At 43.8% G+C, this 13445-nt stretch overlaps 1 protein-coding gene across 5 annotated transcripts in view; it reads right to left on the bottom strand.

The window, feature by feature from the left end:
• PCDH15 (protocadherin related 15) overlaps positions 1–13445 on the bottom strand; it is a 538462-nt gene that overhangs the window by 373315 nt on the left and 151702 nt on the right. For all 5 annotated transcript variants that reach the window (XM_033515678.1, XM_033515674.1, XM_033515677.1 and 2 more), the window contains exon 3: positions 6267–6314. The gene's annotated coding sequence lies outside the window, so the exon portion shown is untranslated. The remainder of the gene's footprint in view (positions 1–6266; positions 6315–13445) is intronic.

Below are 13445 nucleotides of genomic sequence, written 5' to 3' on the forward strand. Positions count from 1 at the left end.
CTGGGCATGAGGGACACTGTGGGGGCCACTCTCTAGAGACTCTGTCTTTGTTCATGCTACTCTGCCAAAAAAACTTCTCTGTTAAGAAACAAATTAAAAGCTTGGACCACGTGGGAGGACACTTTTTACCCACCTTTTATCACTGCATACACTCAAACACGCAATGTCCTTCTAAATCCTCTCCTTTCACCTTTATTTGTCTTCAAAATAGGCCAAGGAACTCCTGTGGGATGGGCCATCCCCAAACTAACTCTTGAACAGTACCAGGGAGAGAAAAATCACTGTTCAAACAACCAGTTCTGCAATGTCTTTGCTGTTTCCTGGAGTCCTGACATTCCTTTTGTCCCAGAGGCTCTGACTCCCTCACAGCTGTTCCAACTGCAGGTTGCTCCATTCTTTCCAATACACTGGGAATGCAGGGTCTGTCTGTCTGTCTGCTCTGAGCAATCCAGAACACGTTACACATCCCCTATATTATTTATAATGGCTACTTACAAGTTGATTTTTATTTATTTATTTAAAGTTTCCATCTGTAGGTTCTGTCTCCCTTTAAAAATCTCCCCCTTTCTATTGTTCTAATGGATATCTCTTCCTGGGAACATCTGTCTCTAATGGGCCCTGGTAGATATAACAGTGACACCATTTTCCATCTTATTACATACATACAGTTTTCTGTTTGTTTTTCAAATCCCCACAACATTACAGCTTCCTTTCATTGTAAAACAACAACAACAAGAAAAAATTAGCTTCAACTCCTGATGAGTTTTTGATTCCCAACAAAAATGTCAATGCTGGGCTTGCAATGAGACATCTCAGTGTAGGGAAATATTTTCCACTGCTTAATTTATCAAATTATTAAAACCAAGTTGATGAAAATGTGTTGGCTTACATGACTAAGGGTCTGCTGTTCATTCCATTCTTTTAATCTGCCTCTTTTATTCCTTCATCCAACTATTTTACAAGAGTCAGAGGTCTCTATCAGATTATTTCTATAATTAAGGTGCTTTAAAATGGCACTTTAGAATGGACTTGGAGACTCACAGCATCTGTACCGTGTATAGCTCCAAATATTTTAGATCCTAACAGATCTAACCTCTAACCTGAACAAAAACCCATCCTGCTGCATCCTAGTGTCACCATCTAGCTCTTGAGAGATGGATTCATCCACATGGGGATGTCCATGTAGCAGCAGGAAGGTCTCAGCTGGCTGTGGATAAGTGTGAGTCATTTGTTCTCAAGCTCCCACTGCTAGTACAGCCTTTAACACATTATGATTCTTAGGAGATGGGCTGAAAAGACTCCAAAATTATAGAATATGAGGGGAAAAGTGGAGCAGGTGAGGGGAGGGTATGCCTGACACTGAATACATCCCATGAAAACATCCCTAACACCTTACCAGACCCATCCAGTTACAGAAGAAGGGAAACATGCCAGAAATCAAGGAATCCTCAAATCAAAAAGGTCTTCCTGGACTCCTGAGGCAACTTGTGGAGTCCCAGGGCAGAGGAATAATCAACAGTGGCATTGCTGGATATGAGCAAATACAAATGACAGATCCCTCAGGTTTTTTCTCCAAAGCCTGGGGGCACACACAAACTGGGGGCCCAGCTCTCACTCCTGGGAGATGTTCCTGAGAACTGCAGGTGAGCCTGCACTCAGAAATCTCATCCCTTCCCTAAAATCCTACTTGAAAAATGTTTGTTTGCATCCCAGCTGTGTTTGGAAAGCTCTTCAGAATTCCGCTCATCTCCCTGGTTAACAGATTTTCTCCCAGTTTCCAGTTTAAACACACTGAGGACATGCTTTAGCCCACCAGACTTTCCAGCTGGATCATCAGCTTCTATTCCCTTCTATTCCCTATTTGAACCCTCAATGTATTGTTAAAAGCTGAGCATCTCTATTTTGCTATGAAAGGAATTGGATCCAAATCAGTTCTGTCCCAGAGAGGAGGGAGGAAGGAACACCAGGTCATGCCTCATCCTTCTCTCCACTCTCCTAGTTTAAATAGACCTTCATCTGGTGACAACCAACCCAACCACAAACACATGAGTGAGCCTTGGACAACTGGACAAACTTGCCTATTCACCAGTCACAGTCTGAAACCCCTTCCAGCAGTGTGGGATTTTTTAGGAGCTCCATTGACAGTGGTTTCTTGCTCCTTCCATTTAAAGCCCCAAGACAAGCTACAAACAGCTCCTCCACAGGGGAGTCCATCAAACTCAGAAATCCCTCCCTGACAGGAGCAGCCTCTGAGGAAGAACAGAAATATTAATCCCATGGGACAATTTCCCTTAGCTTCCAACTGACCCCAAAGACTTGCAGCTCACTCACTTCCTTAACAAAAAGGATTTCTATTTTTCAGGCCCTGCTATGAAACTTCCAGAATTAAAGCTAACATGGAACAGGTTGCCCAGAGCTATCTCTGCCCCATAATCCCTGGAAGGGTTCCAGGCCAGACTGAAGAGGGCTTGGAGCAACCTGGGATAGTGGAAGTTGTCTCAGCCCATGAGAGGGGGCTTTGAAGTCCTTTCCAACCCAGGCCATTCTGGGATGATTCCTTGATGATGATTCTGGGAAAGACATATTTTGTATTTTACAGCTCTTGGCTGGTGAGTAGCAATGCCCAGCTCAGGACTCATCACCTGTGGGTGGAATTTTTGTCTTCTTCTCTTTGCATCCAGCTCTGGAGGATTTCACCTGCCACTGCCTTGCCCAGCAGTTAATTCTGACTCAATCCTGCTGCAGTTTCCCACAGTCAGCACTCAGCTTCAGTGCTCTGAAGGAAGCACCAGCAACACATTCTGTGTCTTTGCAGCTCATTTATCAGTTGAGTATCACAGGTTTGTGCAGATTCCTTGGAGACTGTGCTACTGTAGTCCTCTCACTCAGGAAACTGCTCAGTTACTCCAACCTTCTGTTTCCTATTTTCTGACCAATTTTTTCACTGATTTGTAGAGCATTCCTTTTCTTTCTCATCCTTTTGTCTTTAATCCCAAATCCTCAGAGGGATTCATGATGATCTACTCCTGTTTCTTTGATGAGAACCCATTTTGGGGATCATTTGCTCCTTTTAACTATCATCTTGGTATCAGTCTGGGGATGCAGGTGGGATTGTGCTAAGATTTCCCATCCCTGGAAGTATCCAAGGCTAGGTTGGAAAGTGCTTGGAGCAGCCTGGGAGTGTGAAAGGTGTCCCTGCCTATGGTAAGGGCATGGAACTAGAAGAGCTCCCTCTGGAGCTCCCCTTGGGAGGGCTCTGCCTCCAGCTCTATCCCAGTGGCTGACCTGCTGCTGTTCCTCTACACCCTCATGGAGGTTTCCTACCTGGAGGAACAGGACTGCTCACTTAGAGCCCAAGATCCACTCTGGCTTGGTTCCATTTTTTGGTTTGTTTGGGGATTTCTGAAGGGGAGGAGGCAGATGGGCTGGTTGCACGAAAATCAGTTCCAAGGCTGCTACAATAACCCACTTCTTGCTAGTCTGGCACCTTCCTCCTACTTCCCAGGCAAGGTTGGTTTCACACCTGCACCGATTCATAGACTTGATGGAATCAGGTTCAGAACTTAATATTTTAGATCTAAGATTTTATTTATTCTGACTTTATAACATACCTAGGCTCTGAACTATTTTGAGTAAATCACAGCTCTTGGAGGAACAGGTGTCCTGGCAAATTCTGGAGTTGTCAAAGCTTCAGCTACGTGCTACAACCAAATACTTCCCCTAAAAAAAAAGTTGAACTTCCATATGCTGAAACTCTTGTTTTGTTTACAGCACCCCCCTGCTCTTAGTCCCTAACACAGTGGCTTATTATTATTAAATTTTATGCTGTATTGGTTCTACTAATCCAGAAAGTCAACAAAATTTTTTGTGTAGTTCTTGTGTCCTTTGTAGCATTACAGGAGTTTCAAAACCTGCATTGTTGGGGAGGGTGAAATAGGGAAACCTTATGAATGTGACTGTTTGGCAGAAGATTCTGAAAATATGAAGCCTAGAATCGAAGTAGAAATGAAAGCCTGCTTTGAGTCATGATGCTGAGTACTAGGTACTATATAACCAAAGAACAATAGCCTAGCCAGCTAAAGGAGAATCCCTGTTGATAAAACAATGTCCTTCTGCTGATACAAAGTCCAAAGGTCAAGAAGCAAGGGAAGAATTTGTAAAGCTTTTAGAGTTTAAAATGCATCACTGTATGTTAATATGGGGATTCTCATAGGCTGTATGTAAATTCTTTAGTGGGTGTATCTCGTAGTGATTGGTTACTGGGAATTAGAATATTCACTATAGAAAAAGATATATTGTATTGTAACAAGAACTTCGCTCTCTCAGCTCTTAGCTCCTACCCCTCTTTTAGCCCTTCCCTGCTCTTACCCCTCTCTCAGCTCCTAGCCTTTCCCCACCTCTTAGCCTTTCCCTACCCCTCTCCCTGCTCCTACCCCACTCCTAGTTTCTCCCTCCCTTACCCTCTTAGTTTTCCCCACTCTGTCGTGTTTTTCCCTCTTTCCCTCTCTTACTCCTCTCTTGTCCTTCCCCTCTCTCCTAAGCCTCCCTAGTTTTTCCCTGCTCTCCCTCTGTTGCTCTTGTTCCATCCCTCCCCATCTTTAACTTCTTCTGTCCTGTTCTCCCCGTCTCTCTCTCCTCTCCCCCTGACCCGTGGATGCCGAGACTGGTGGCAGACACGGGTCTCTCCCTCTCTTTGCCCTTACAATAAATTGTTTATACCGGAACAGCTTGACCCTGGAGAAGACTCTCACCGTGAGCGAATGTTTTGAATAGCAATACTGCATCAAAGACCTTGTGCCAAGGCCACTAAAGAAGTATTAGGGAGGGCTCTTCACGGGGCCCGCCCTCAGGGATGCTTCTGGTTCCTCCCCTGCACCTGGAGCTCACCTCATCCTGTCCCAGTCTCCTCTTTTCCAAGCTCCTTATCTGCCTTAGCCAGTTCCTTATAATTCCTGTATTAATCTGTGCCATCTCCACTTTCAATAATAATTTCCTCTGGGAACTGCACTGAATAAATGCTGCCTATAAATACAGAGAGCTTAAGCCCCCTGCATCTCTGTAGTGTGAGATGTTCACTGGCTCAGCAACAAGAACCAGCCTGGTACTCTGATAAAATCACCTGCTGTGCAGAATTTTCCCTTTTATCCCACTTTTCACTCAGGACCTTCTGGATTACTCTTTGTTCCAAACCTGACCTAAGAAATCAGCTGATCTGCATGGACTTTCCAGGATCTCCTTTTGCCCAGTCACATCAGAATGCATTATATTCCCAGATGGAAATAAACATTAAAATTTTTGCTAGGGACCAGATATAACAATTGGAAAAGTGATAGATTTTCTTTCTCCAAAGGAAGTCACTAACAAAGCCAAAAGCTTTGCTAGGCTTTAGTCAAATAAATCACACAGACTCAGCAACAAAATATCCCACCTAAAAGGAGAATTGGAATTGCAGGATGATTTTCCAGCTTCTTCTCTTGACAGCAGCATGAAACTGATGTGGATGTAAAAGGGGAATGGAAATCCTGTCTTTTTTGCCTGACAATTTTTTGGCAAGAATTAGCTCCTGCCATCTGAGAACAACTGTTTCATGTTGCTCATCAAGTTTTGAATCTTTATCTAAATTTTTCCCAGGAAAGAAAAGACTTTCTTTGCATTGCAGTTTATGTTGGCATCCGAGTTCAGTACCCAGAAAAAAGAACTTGCCACATTTCCTCCTCCTACTCCTCCCCTCTTTCCATTCTGCATTCAAAATCCCAGCCAGAATGCAAACACGACTTGAAGGGGGATAACCCTGGTCATGCGATGTGCATTCCCAACAAAACCAAACCTCTTTTCCCTGTGGTCCAGCAGAGCTGTTGAGGTGATTTCCATCTTGTGATTCCAATCAATAAATTCTCAGTGCCACAGAGTGTGCAGCAGCCAGCATTCCAATGGGACACATTTTCCATCCTTTCCCCAACACATTTTTTGAGTTAGTAATTTCAAAGACATGACCTTCATCATGGGAGAATGGTTCTCATTGTATGTCTGTACAGACATCCTAAAACATTCCTGAATTTAACATCAGTAACCCAAAAGTTAAGAAGTACAAGGAAAAAAAATAAATATCATTTTCAGAAGTGCAGTGGATAAAGTGGCAAATGAAAACCACCCAGAAGTGAACTCAGCCTCGAGGAATACAGGCTATTTCAAATTATTCAAGAGAGAATTTTGGGAATGATTTGCAGCAAAAACATATTCATATTAAAAAGGAATTATCACAGTACCTTAACTGCACTTCTCAGCCATAGGTGTGCAGATTATATGTTGATCACCTGGAAAATGTAAAATAGAATATTAATGATATTGTTCATATCTTAATTACTGATTAAGAAGAGCAACTAATCTTTTATTTAAATAGTCTTTTAAATTTAAACTACCCTTTATTTAAATAGTTTTCACTTCCCAAACAAACAGAGAAGAGCAGAACACACAGCTTTCAATATCTGCTGTTTTATTCCTGATAAAGGCAGCTTCAAATAAGAAAAATAACAAGAAAACAACGCCTGAGGTTTTCATTAAAGTAGTTTACATATTTTCATGAAGGCTGTCAACTTGGAAACCAGGGAGAAATTCATAACAAGTTTTATCCTTCTAAAATACCCACCCTAAAACACATCAGGCACTTATCTGTAATTTGTTTCGACTCAAATATATTCTCCACCCTTCCCGAAGATGAAATATTGAACAGGAAAATCTCTAACTGGCTTTTTCCAGCTGTTTTATGCCATGTGCCTGTGAGTTATCCCAAGCACGGAGAACACAACTGAGGGGTGCAGGGGTATTTTGGATTCTCCGGTGTTTATCCAACTGAGACTGTGCCATGGAGGAATTCAGAAAAATTCAGGTGGCATTAGGGCCTCCAGGCATGGACTGGGTTGGAGGTTTCACCTTTCTCCCAGCACAAAAAGAAAACACAGGGCAGCAACTTCAGGGCTCTAAACGGGGAGGGAGAGACCCAGGAGTGGGAGGCACCTTGAAACTTGTTATTGGGGGGGTTGAAAATCAAATTGCTCAGGTGCTGGGGTCATTTCACCTTTCACTTTTGGGTGAAATGACCCCAGCACCTGAGCAATTTGATTTTCAGTTTTATAAGGTCCTTATAAACACATCCAATTCCTCCCCAGTATCCCATCTGACCCTGCCCTCTGGCAGTGAGAAGCCATTCCATGTGTCCTGACCCTCCATCCCTTGTCCCAAGTCCCTCTCCAGCTCTCTGGGAGCCCCTTTAGGCACTGGAAGGGGCTCTAAGTTCTTCCTTAAGCCTTCTCCTCTCCAGGCTGGTCAGCACAGAATCCACATTCCATTGGAATTAGCCAGCTTGCCTTGCTTTCTCCAAGCAGAAACCAGGAATTTTAGGCACACGTAGTTTGCTTTGCAATAATCCAGACTGCTGCCTTGTTCTCAGGTGGAATAAATCCATACCACACTGGGCAGTGAGATTTAGGATGTAACTCCTAGCGTTGAAGGTTGATGGAAATTTGGGGAAATATGTCCATGTTGTGTTGACTTCCAACAAAATATTCCATAACGGGAAACAACATGGTATTTTCATAGCCTTCAGAATTTAACTGAGTGAGAATGGGTAAAGCCTCATTAACAAGACACCAGATGTGTGTGGGAGTGCATCGCTCTTCCCAGGTCTGCTTGACCAAATCATTTATCTCTTAGATCTATATCTATATCTATATATATAGATATATACACATATATACAAAAATAAAGAAAAACTGCAACCAGACAAAAATAAAGCACAGACAACACGCAATTCATTACAGCAGACATTTATTTGTATTTCTGAAGATATCAATCAGTTCTTATATGTTTTAAAAAAGAAAAATAAATGTTTCCAGCATAGAAATATTTTGCTGAAATTTCCACCAGAAAGAATTCCTATTCTCTGCTTTAAACAGAGCTGAAGAAAAGAAGGGTCCAGAGGGACCTCCAAGTCAATTTCAGTGCCTAAAGGGGTTCCAGGAGACCTGGAGAGGGACTTAAGACAAGGGATGGAGGAACAGGACACAGGGAATGGCTTCCCACTGGCAGAGGGCAGGGATAGATCGGATATTGGGAAGGAATCCTTCCCTGGCAGGGAAGGCCCTGGCACAGGGTGCCCAGAGAAGCTGTGGCTGCCCCTGGATCCCTGGCAGTGTCCAAGGCCAGGCTGGATGGGGCTTGGAGCAGCCTAAGATAGTGGAAGGTGTCCCTGCCCGTGGCAGGGGGTGGGATGGGAGATCTTTAAGGTTCCTTCCAAAATTTAGGTTGGGAGGGAAGTTGCTCTGGGCTATGTGGAACACAGGCACGCTCTGGCAACAGCACGGTCACCTCTGGATTCCACATCTGAGCAAAAGACTTCCACATTCCACCTCCTAAAATCCACACTGCTAAGCCTGCAATTGCTTTGCCCAGAGAATTCTCAGTCCCTCAGGCAGAGATGAGAGGGACTAAATGAATTCCACTGCCATAAGAACAGAGTTTCCTCCTTGCTTTACTCAAAGATTAATGCCCATTGTCAGCAGCTTTTATGATAAATGATCGTCATTGTGAATTTTGGTAATGAAGATGCATCATGCTGTGTGTTGTTCACACACTACAGAACGCTTCTCCTCTAATCAGCAAGGGCTTGGAGTTCTAGAGATTGTTTTGCAGGGAAAAAAATCAGGCTATTGGGATGGGAACTGGCTTGTATTTAATGTTGTAAATAGAGCCAGAGTCCTCAATTCTGAGTTTCCCTGGATGGTGATGATAGAACCAAGGGCTGTGGCTATTCCATCAGCCTGGGCTTTGGTGTGAGAGGAGCAGGTGAAAGCAAGAGTGGCTGGACGCATTTCATACACACTGTCTATAATTTTAGGGTTCACTTTGGATTTTACACTCTCCCTGGGAAGGATCAGTCACTCCCTTGGACCCTCACATCCCTTTTAGTGGGAGCAGAGCATTTGATGTCCACTGGACACCAAATCTACATTAGTTTCCTCATTCATGTGTGCAAAACCACACAAAATTGACCCAAAATTCAATAATCATGAATAAGCACCAATGGCATTAGAATCATTGTGCAATATTTTCCTTATTATCTGCATGTTCCAGGCTGAAATTAAAGAGCAACTTAATTTCTACAGTTGGTGACTGCCTGAAAAAACAAATCCCATCATTAAATCTGAAACATTATTTTGGTGCATTCCTAGGATCCTCATTTTTGAGGGTAGCCTTCCCCTTCTTAAGGACCATGGAGATGATTAAAAGGGACGGAAAGGTTGAGAGATCTGGAAGTGTTCATCAGGAAATGCAAAAATTCTCTTTTATTAGTGCTGGGACCCAGAAAACTTTCCCAGATGAATTTTCAGTAAATCAAGCATTACATGATGGAGACAGACTGTTTCCAAGGGATGGAGGGACAGGACACAGGGAATGGCTTCCCAGTGCCAGAGGGCAGGGATAGATGGGATATTGGGAAGGAATTGTTCCCTGGCAGGGTGGGCAGGCCCTGGCACAGGGTGCCCAAAGCAGCTGTGGCTGCCCCTGGATCCCTGGAAGTGTCCAAGGGCAGGTTGGACAGGGCTTGAAGCAACCTGGGACAGTGGAGGTGTCCCTGCCCATGGAACTGGATGAGCTTTGATGTCCCTTCTAACCTCAACCATTCCATGATTCTATGATTAAAATAGTGGGGTTAGGAACTGGATTGGGGGGGGCGGGGGGTGAGAGGTGGGAATAAGGTTTAAGTTTAAAGTCAGGGCTCCAGGGTTTTGGTGGTTACACTTCTCCAAAGAGGCTCTTGAAGCTCCCTCCCAGTCTGCCCCTACCTGAACCCTCCTGACCTCCACAGGTACCATTAGTTGGGAATTTACAAAAAACATCACCTTCATTAATTTCTTAGCCCTGCTCTATTTGTTTCTACCTGAAGTTTACCTTTTTCTCCCCAGCATGAGATTTTCACTCAGCCTCTTCTCCACCCAAAGAAGCAACTCATCTAAGCACTCAGAAATGTTAAAAACCAGCATGAAAACCAGTATTATCTCAGCTAAGGAAAGCAAATTCACATTTCTCATGAAGCAAGACTCCTAAATCTCTCCTGCAGCTTTGAAAATTACCCTCTTTATTTTAATTAAGCCAGTATTACCTGTAATGATGCTTACAGTGTGTACATTTTTCTATATCAGCCCCTATATATATACTCCATCTCTATGCTTCTCTCAGTGGCTGATCTGGCATTTTGATGCAGAGTGTTAGAAATTTTTATCCCTAACTCAAGAAATTAAAGAATACTGATCAGGCCTTGAAATATTCCAGAATCTGCTTTCTGCAAAGACAAATCACTCCCTTTTTTTGATGCTTGCAAGGCACAATTATGAACCAAAATTGGCTGGGGTGGGGACAGCAGAACTCCTTTGCTTTCAACATTTTTTATCCTTATCTGCAGCAAAAAAACAGGGTTTGATTTTGCCTGAAAAGTGTGTTAAAAGTTTTCAGCAGAAAAAATACAAATGCAACTGTATCCTCTAGAACGAATACAACTCATTTGCTCCAGGTTTGAGTTACAAATATACACTCATTTACTGCTTAAAAAAGGTACAGGTTTTGTTCCTAGAATCTCTTGGAAAACAACCATCTTCCAAAAAATCTCCATCAAATACTACAACTATGTAAAGGGTACTACCCTGGCATTTCTATTAAAAGTTTGCTTGTCAAATTGGAGCCATGAAAATCTGATTTACTGCCAACAATTTTTTGGAAAATCAACCCAGTCATGTTTTTCTTGGCAATGGGAAGTAAGCTTGAGTCAAAGTAAGATTTGTTTTAGCATTATTTCATGTTTTCTGAATACATTTCATATATATTTATGTCTGCCTCTGTTTCTATTGCATGGAAATGCTGCTCTCACCCAGCTGGTAGAACTTGCTTGGCTGCACACAGGAGCAGCGATTGAATTCCTAAATGAAAATCCGAGTTCCTTTTTCTCTTCTGTGCTCTTTGTCACACAAACTCACAACTGCATCTGAAGTGTATTTAAAGAATTTACTGCTTATGATAAAATTAAACCTCCAAAGTAGTTTTAAAAAGATTTAGAGATCTTTTCCTAAGGGCAGGTTGTTCAAAATTCTACAGTGCCTTGGAAAATACTTGGTTTTAGGGATTTCAAGCTGCTCAAGGTGGAACCTCAAAGTCCAGTGCAGCATTCTGTTAAATCAGAGCAGAAAATGGAATTCAGTAAGGCACTGAACTTTCCAGATTTTTGAAAACTTGATGTGTGGGAGGTTCATAACCCACCCAACAGATGACAGGGATTCTCTGCTGCAAGATGTAGAGTGTAACAGCCTGGCCAGGAGCTGAGAATTCCAAGAAGTGATGATTTGAACTGGTTTGTAGAGCTCCACAATGCTGTGGGTTGGAAGGGACCTTAAAGACAACCCACTCCCACCCCAACCTGGCCTCGGACACTTCAGGGGCAGCCAAAGCACCCTATGCCAGGGCCTGCCCACCCTCCCAGGGAACAATTCCTTCCTAATATCCCATCTGACCCTGCCCTCTGGCACTGGAAAGCCATTCCCTGTGTTCTGTCCCTCCATCCCTTGTTCCAAGTCTCTCTCCAGCTCTCTGGGAGCCTCTTTAGGCACTGGAAGGGGCTCTGAGTTGTCTGTGGAGCCTTCTCTTCTCCAGATGAACACACTCATCCCTGGAATGTAGCACAGGGGCAGTGCCTTGTTTCTCCCTATGATATTCCTTTTGGAAGATGTCTTAAAGCACAAAAGAAATGGGTCCTCCAACAAGGAGCACCCCACTGGTTTGACATGAGGAGAAATGTAAAAGATACCTTTTCTCTGGCTAATTCTGACTGCAACAGCTTTAGCTCTCTTAATCCTCACTTCTTTCTAGAAGCAGAAACCATGGTGCCAGCCCTTTCCTCTCAAATGCTCTTATTCATCAGGAAGATGAAGAGAAACCCAGGGAGAGGCAAAACTCATAGATCTGTCCTCAGCAGCTCCAGATCAGCCAAGTGCTCAGCTGGCAGTGTACATGCGTGTCCCTTCCCACATCCAACTGCTCCTCACTCTGTTCTGGCCAAGCTCCCACTCCCCCAGCACTGCTGGGAGCGTGGACCAGAGAATGCTCCAGAATCTGCTTCCATCACAGCCAAATGAGTGGAAGGGATGGAATCATCTGGCAAGAAACCACAGAAGCTCTGCAGCTGTGGGGTTTGGGGAGATGGGAATGCAGGGACAGTGGTGGGGGGCTGCATGTTGTCCTTCTCGGCACACACAGGGAGAAACTGGGAACAGCCTTTCCATTCTGGAAAGATGTGTATTTCAAACCTCAACCCTCAGGGGAATTTAGGTCAGCACAGGATGTAGGGTTCAATCAGATCCACATTCCTGCAGTTACAAACAGACAGTAAGCAACATCAAATGCAAAACCCACACAGGACAGGAAAGGATTTGGGATTTATCTGTGCCAACATGGAGCTGCTCCTGGACCATAAACACAATGTTGTGGTTTCAGCCACAACCTAGGCTCAACCAGAGCATGGATATTCCCAAACACAATCCCTCGTTTACACTCTGGGTGTTCCCACAGCTCAGAAGGCATTTTTAAATAGGACAGACATGAACTTGCACAACGTAATTACACTGTGCTTTTTAAACAAAGGGACACTCTTCCACATTTTTCATACTCATCCCTGTTGTCCTGAAATCCCCCTCCTACTCTCCAGCTTAATAAGGCTCAGGAATGTCAGAACAGCATATTGAGGTGTAAAGGCTCCCACAGTCTTTCATCCCCCAGTCTGAGTAATATTTTCTGTGTAATATTTATGTAAGCCCATTTTAGGCTGTGTTTGGCTTGGTTAATATTTTTCCCATTTACACAGAACTATTCAAGGAAACCTTCAGCAATGTATGGATTTATGTCTCTAGACACAGGCATTCCCAGATATTTTTCTTTCATCAGCCCTCTATCCACTGATAAACAAAACTAAAGACAAAATCAGAAACTCATGGCCTGTAATGCTCAAGACAACACCCACATCTGCAAGAACTTTGGGACCTGAAAGCAAGAGGGTACCTACAAGGCCATTCCTGTTAAGGATCATGCACAATAAGTGACTTTACGAGTATGAAATCCCACAAATCTTTCCAGAGCTGAACCTTAAATTACCTACACACCTGTCACTGGTGGTGTTACAAGGGTTCAGTACTCATGGGCCCAGGATTGTCTAAATTGTTCATCTATGGTTGCAGAGGAACAGTCTCAGGAACCAGCACAGTGGGGACCTGCTAGAGCAGCTCTGTGGGAAAGAAGGACCTGGGGGACACGGAGCTGTCCCTGAGGCAGCAGAGTGTCCTGGGGGTGCTGGGGGACATGGAGCTGTCCCTGAGGCAGCAGAGTGTCCTGGGGGTGCTGGGGGACAC

Source organism: Parus major, chromosome 6 (assembly GCF_001522545.3).
Source record: "Parus major isolate Abel chromosome 6, Parus_major1.1, whole genome shotgun sequence".
NCBI lineage: Eukaryota > Metazoa > Chordata > Aves > Passeriformes > Paridae > Parus > Parus major.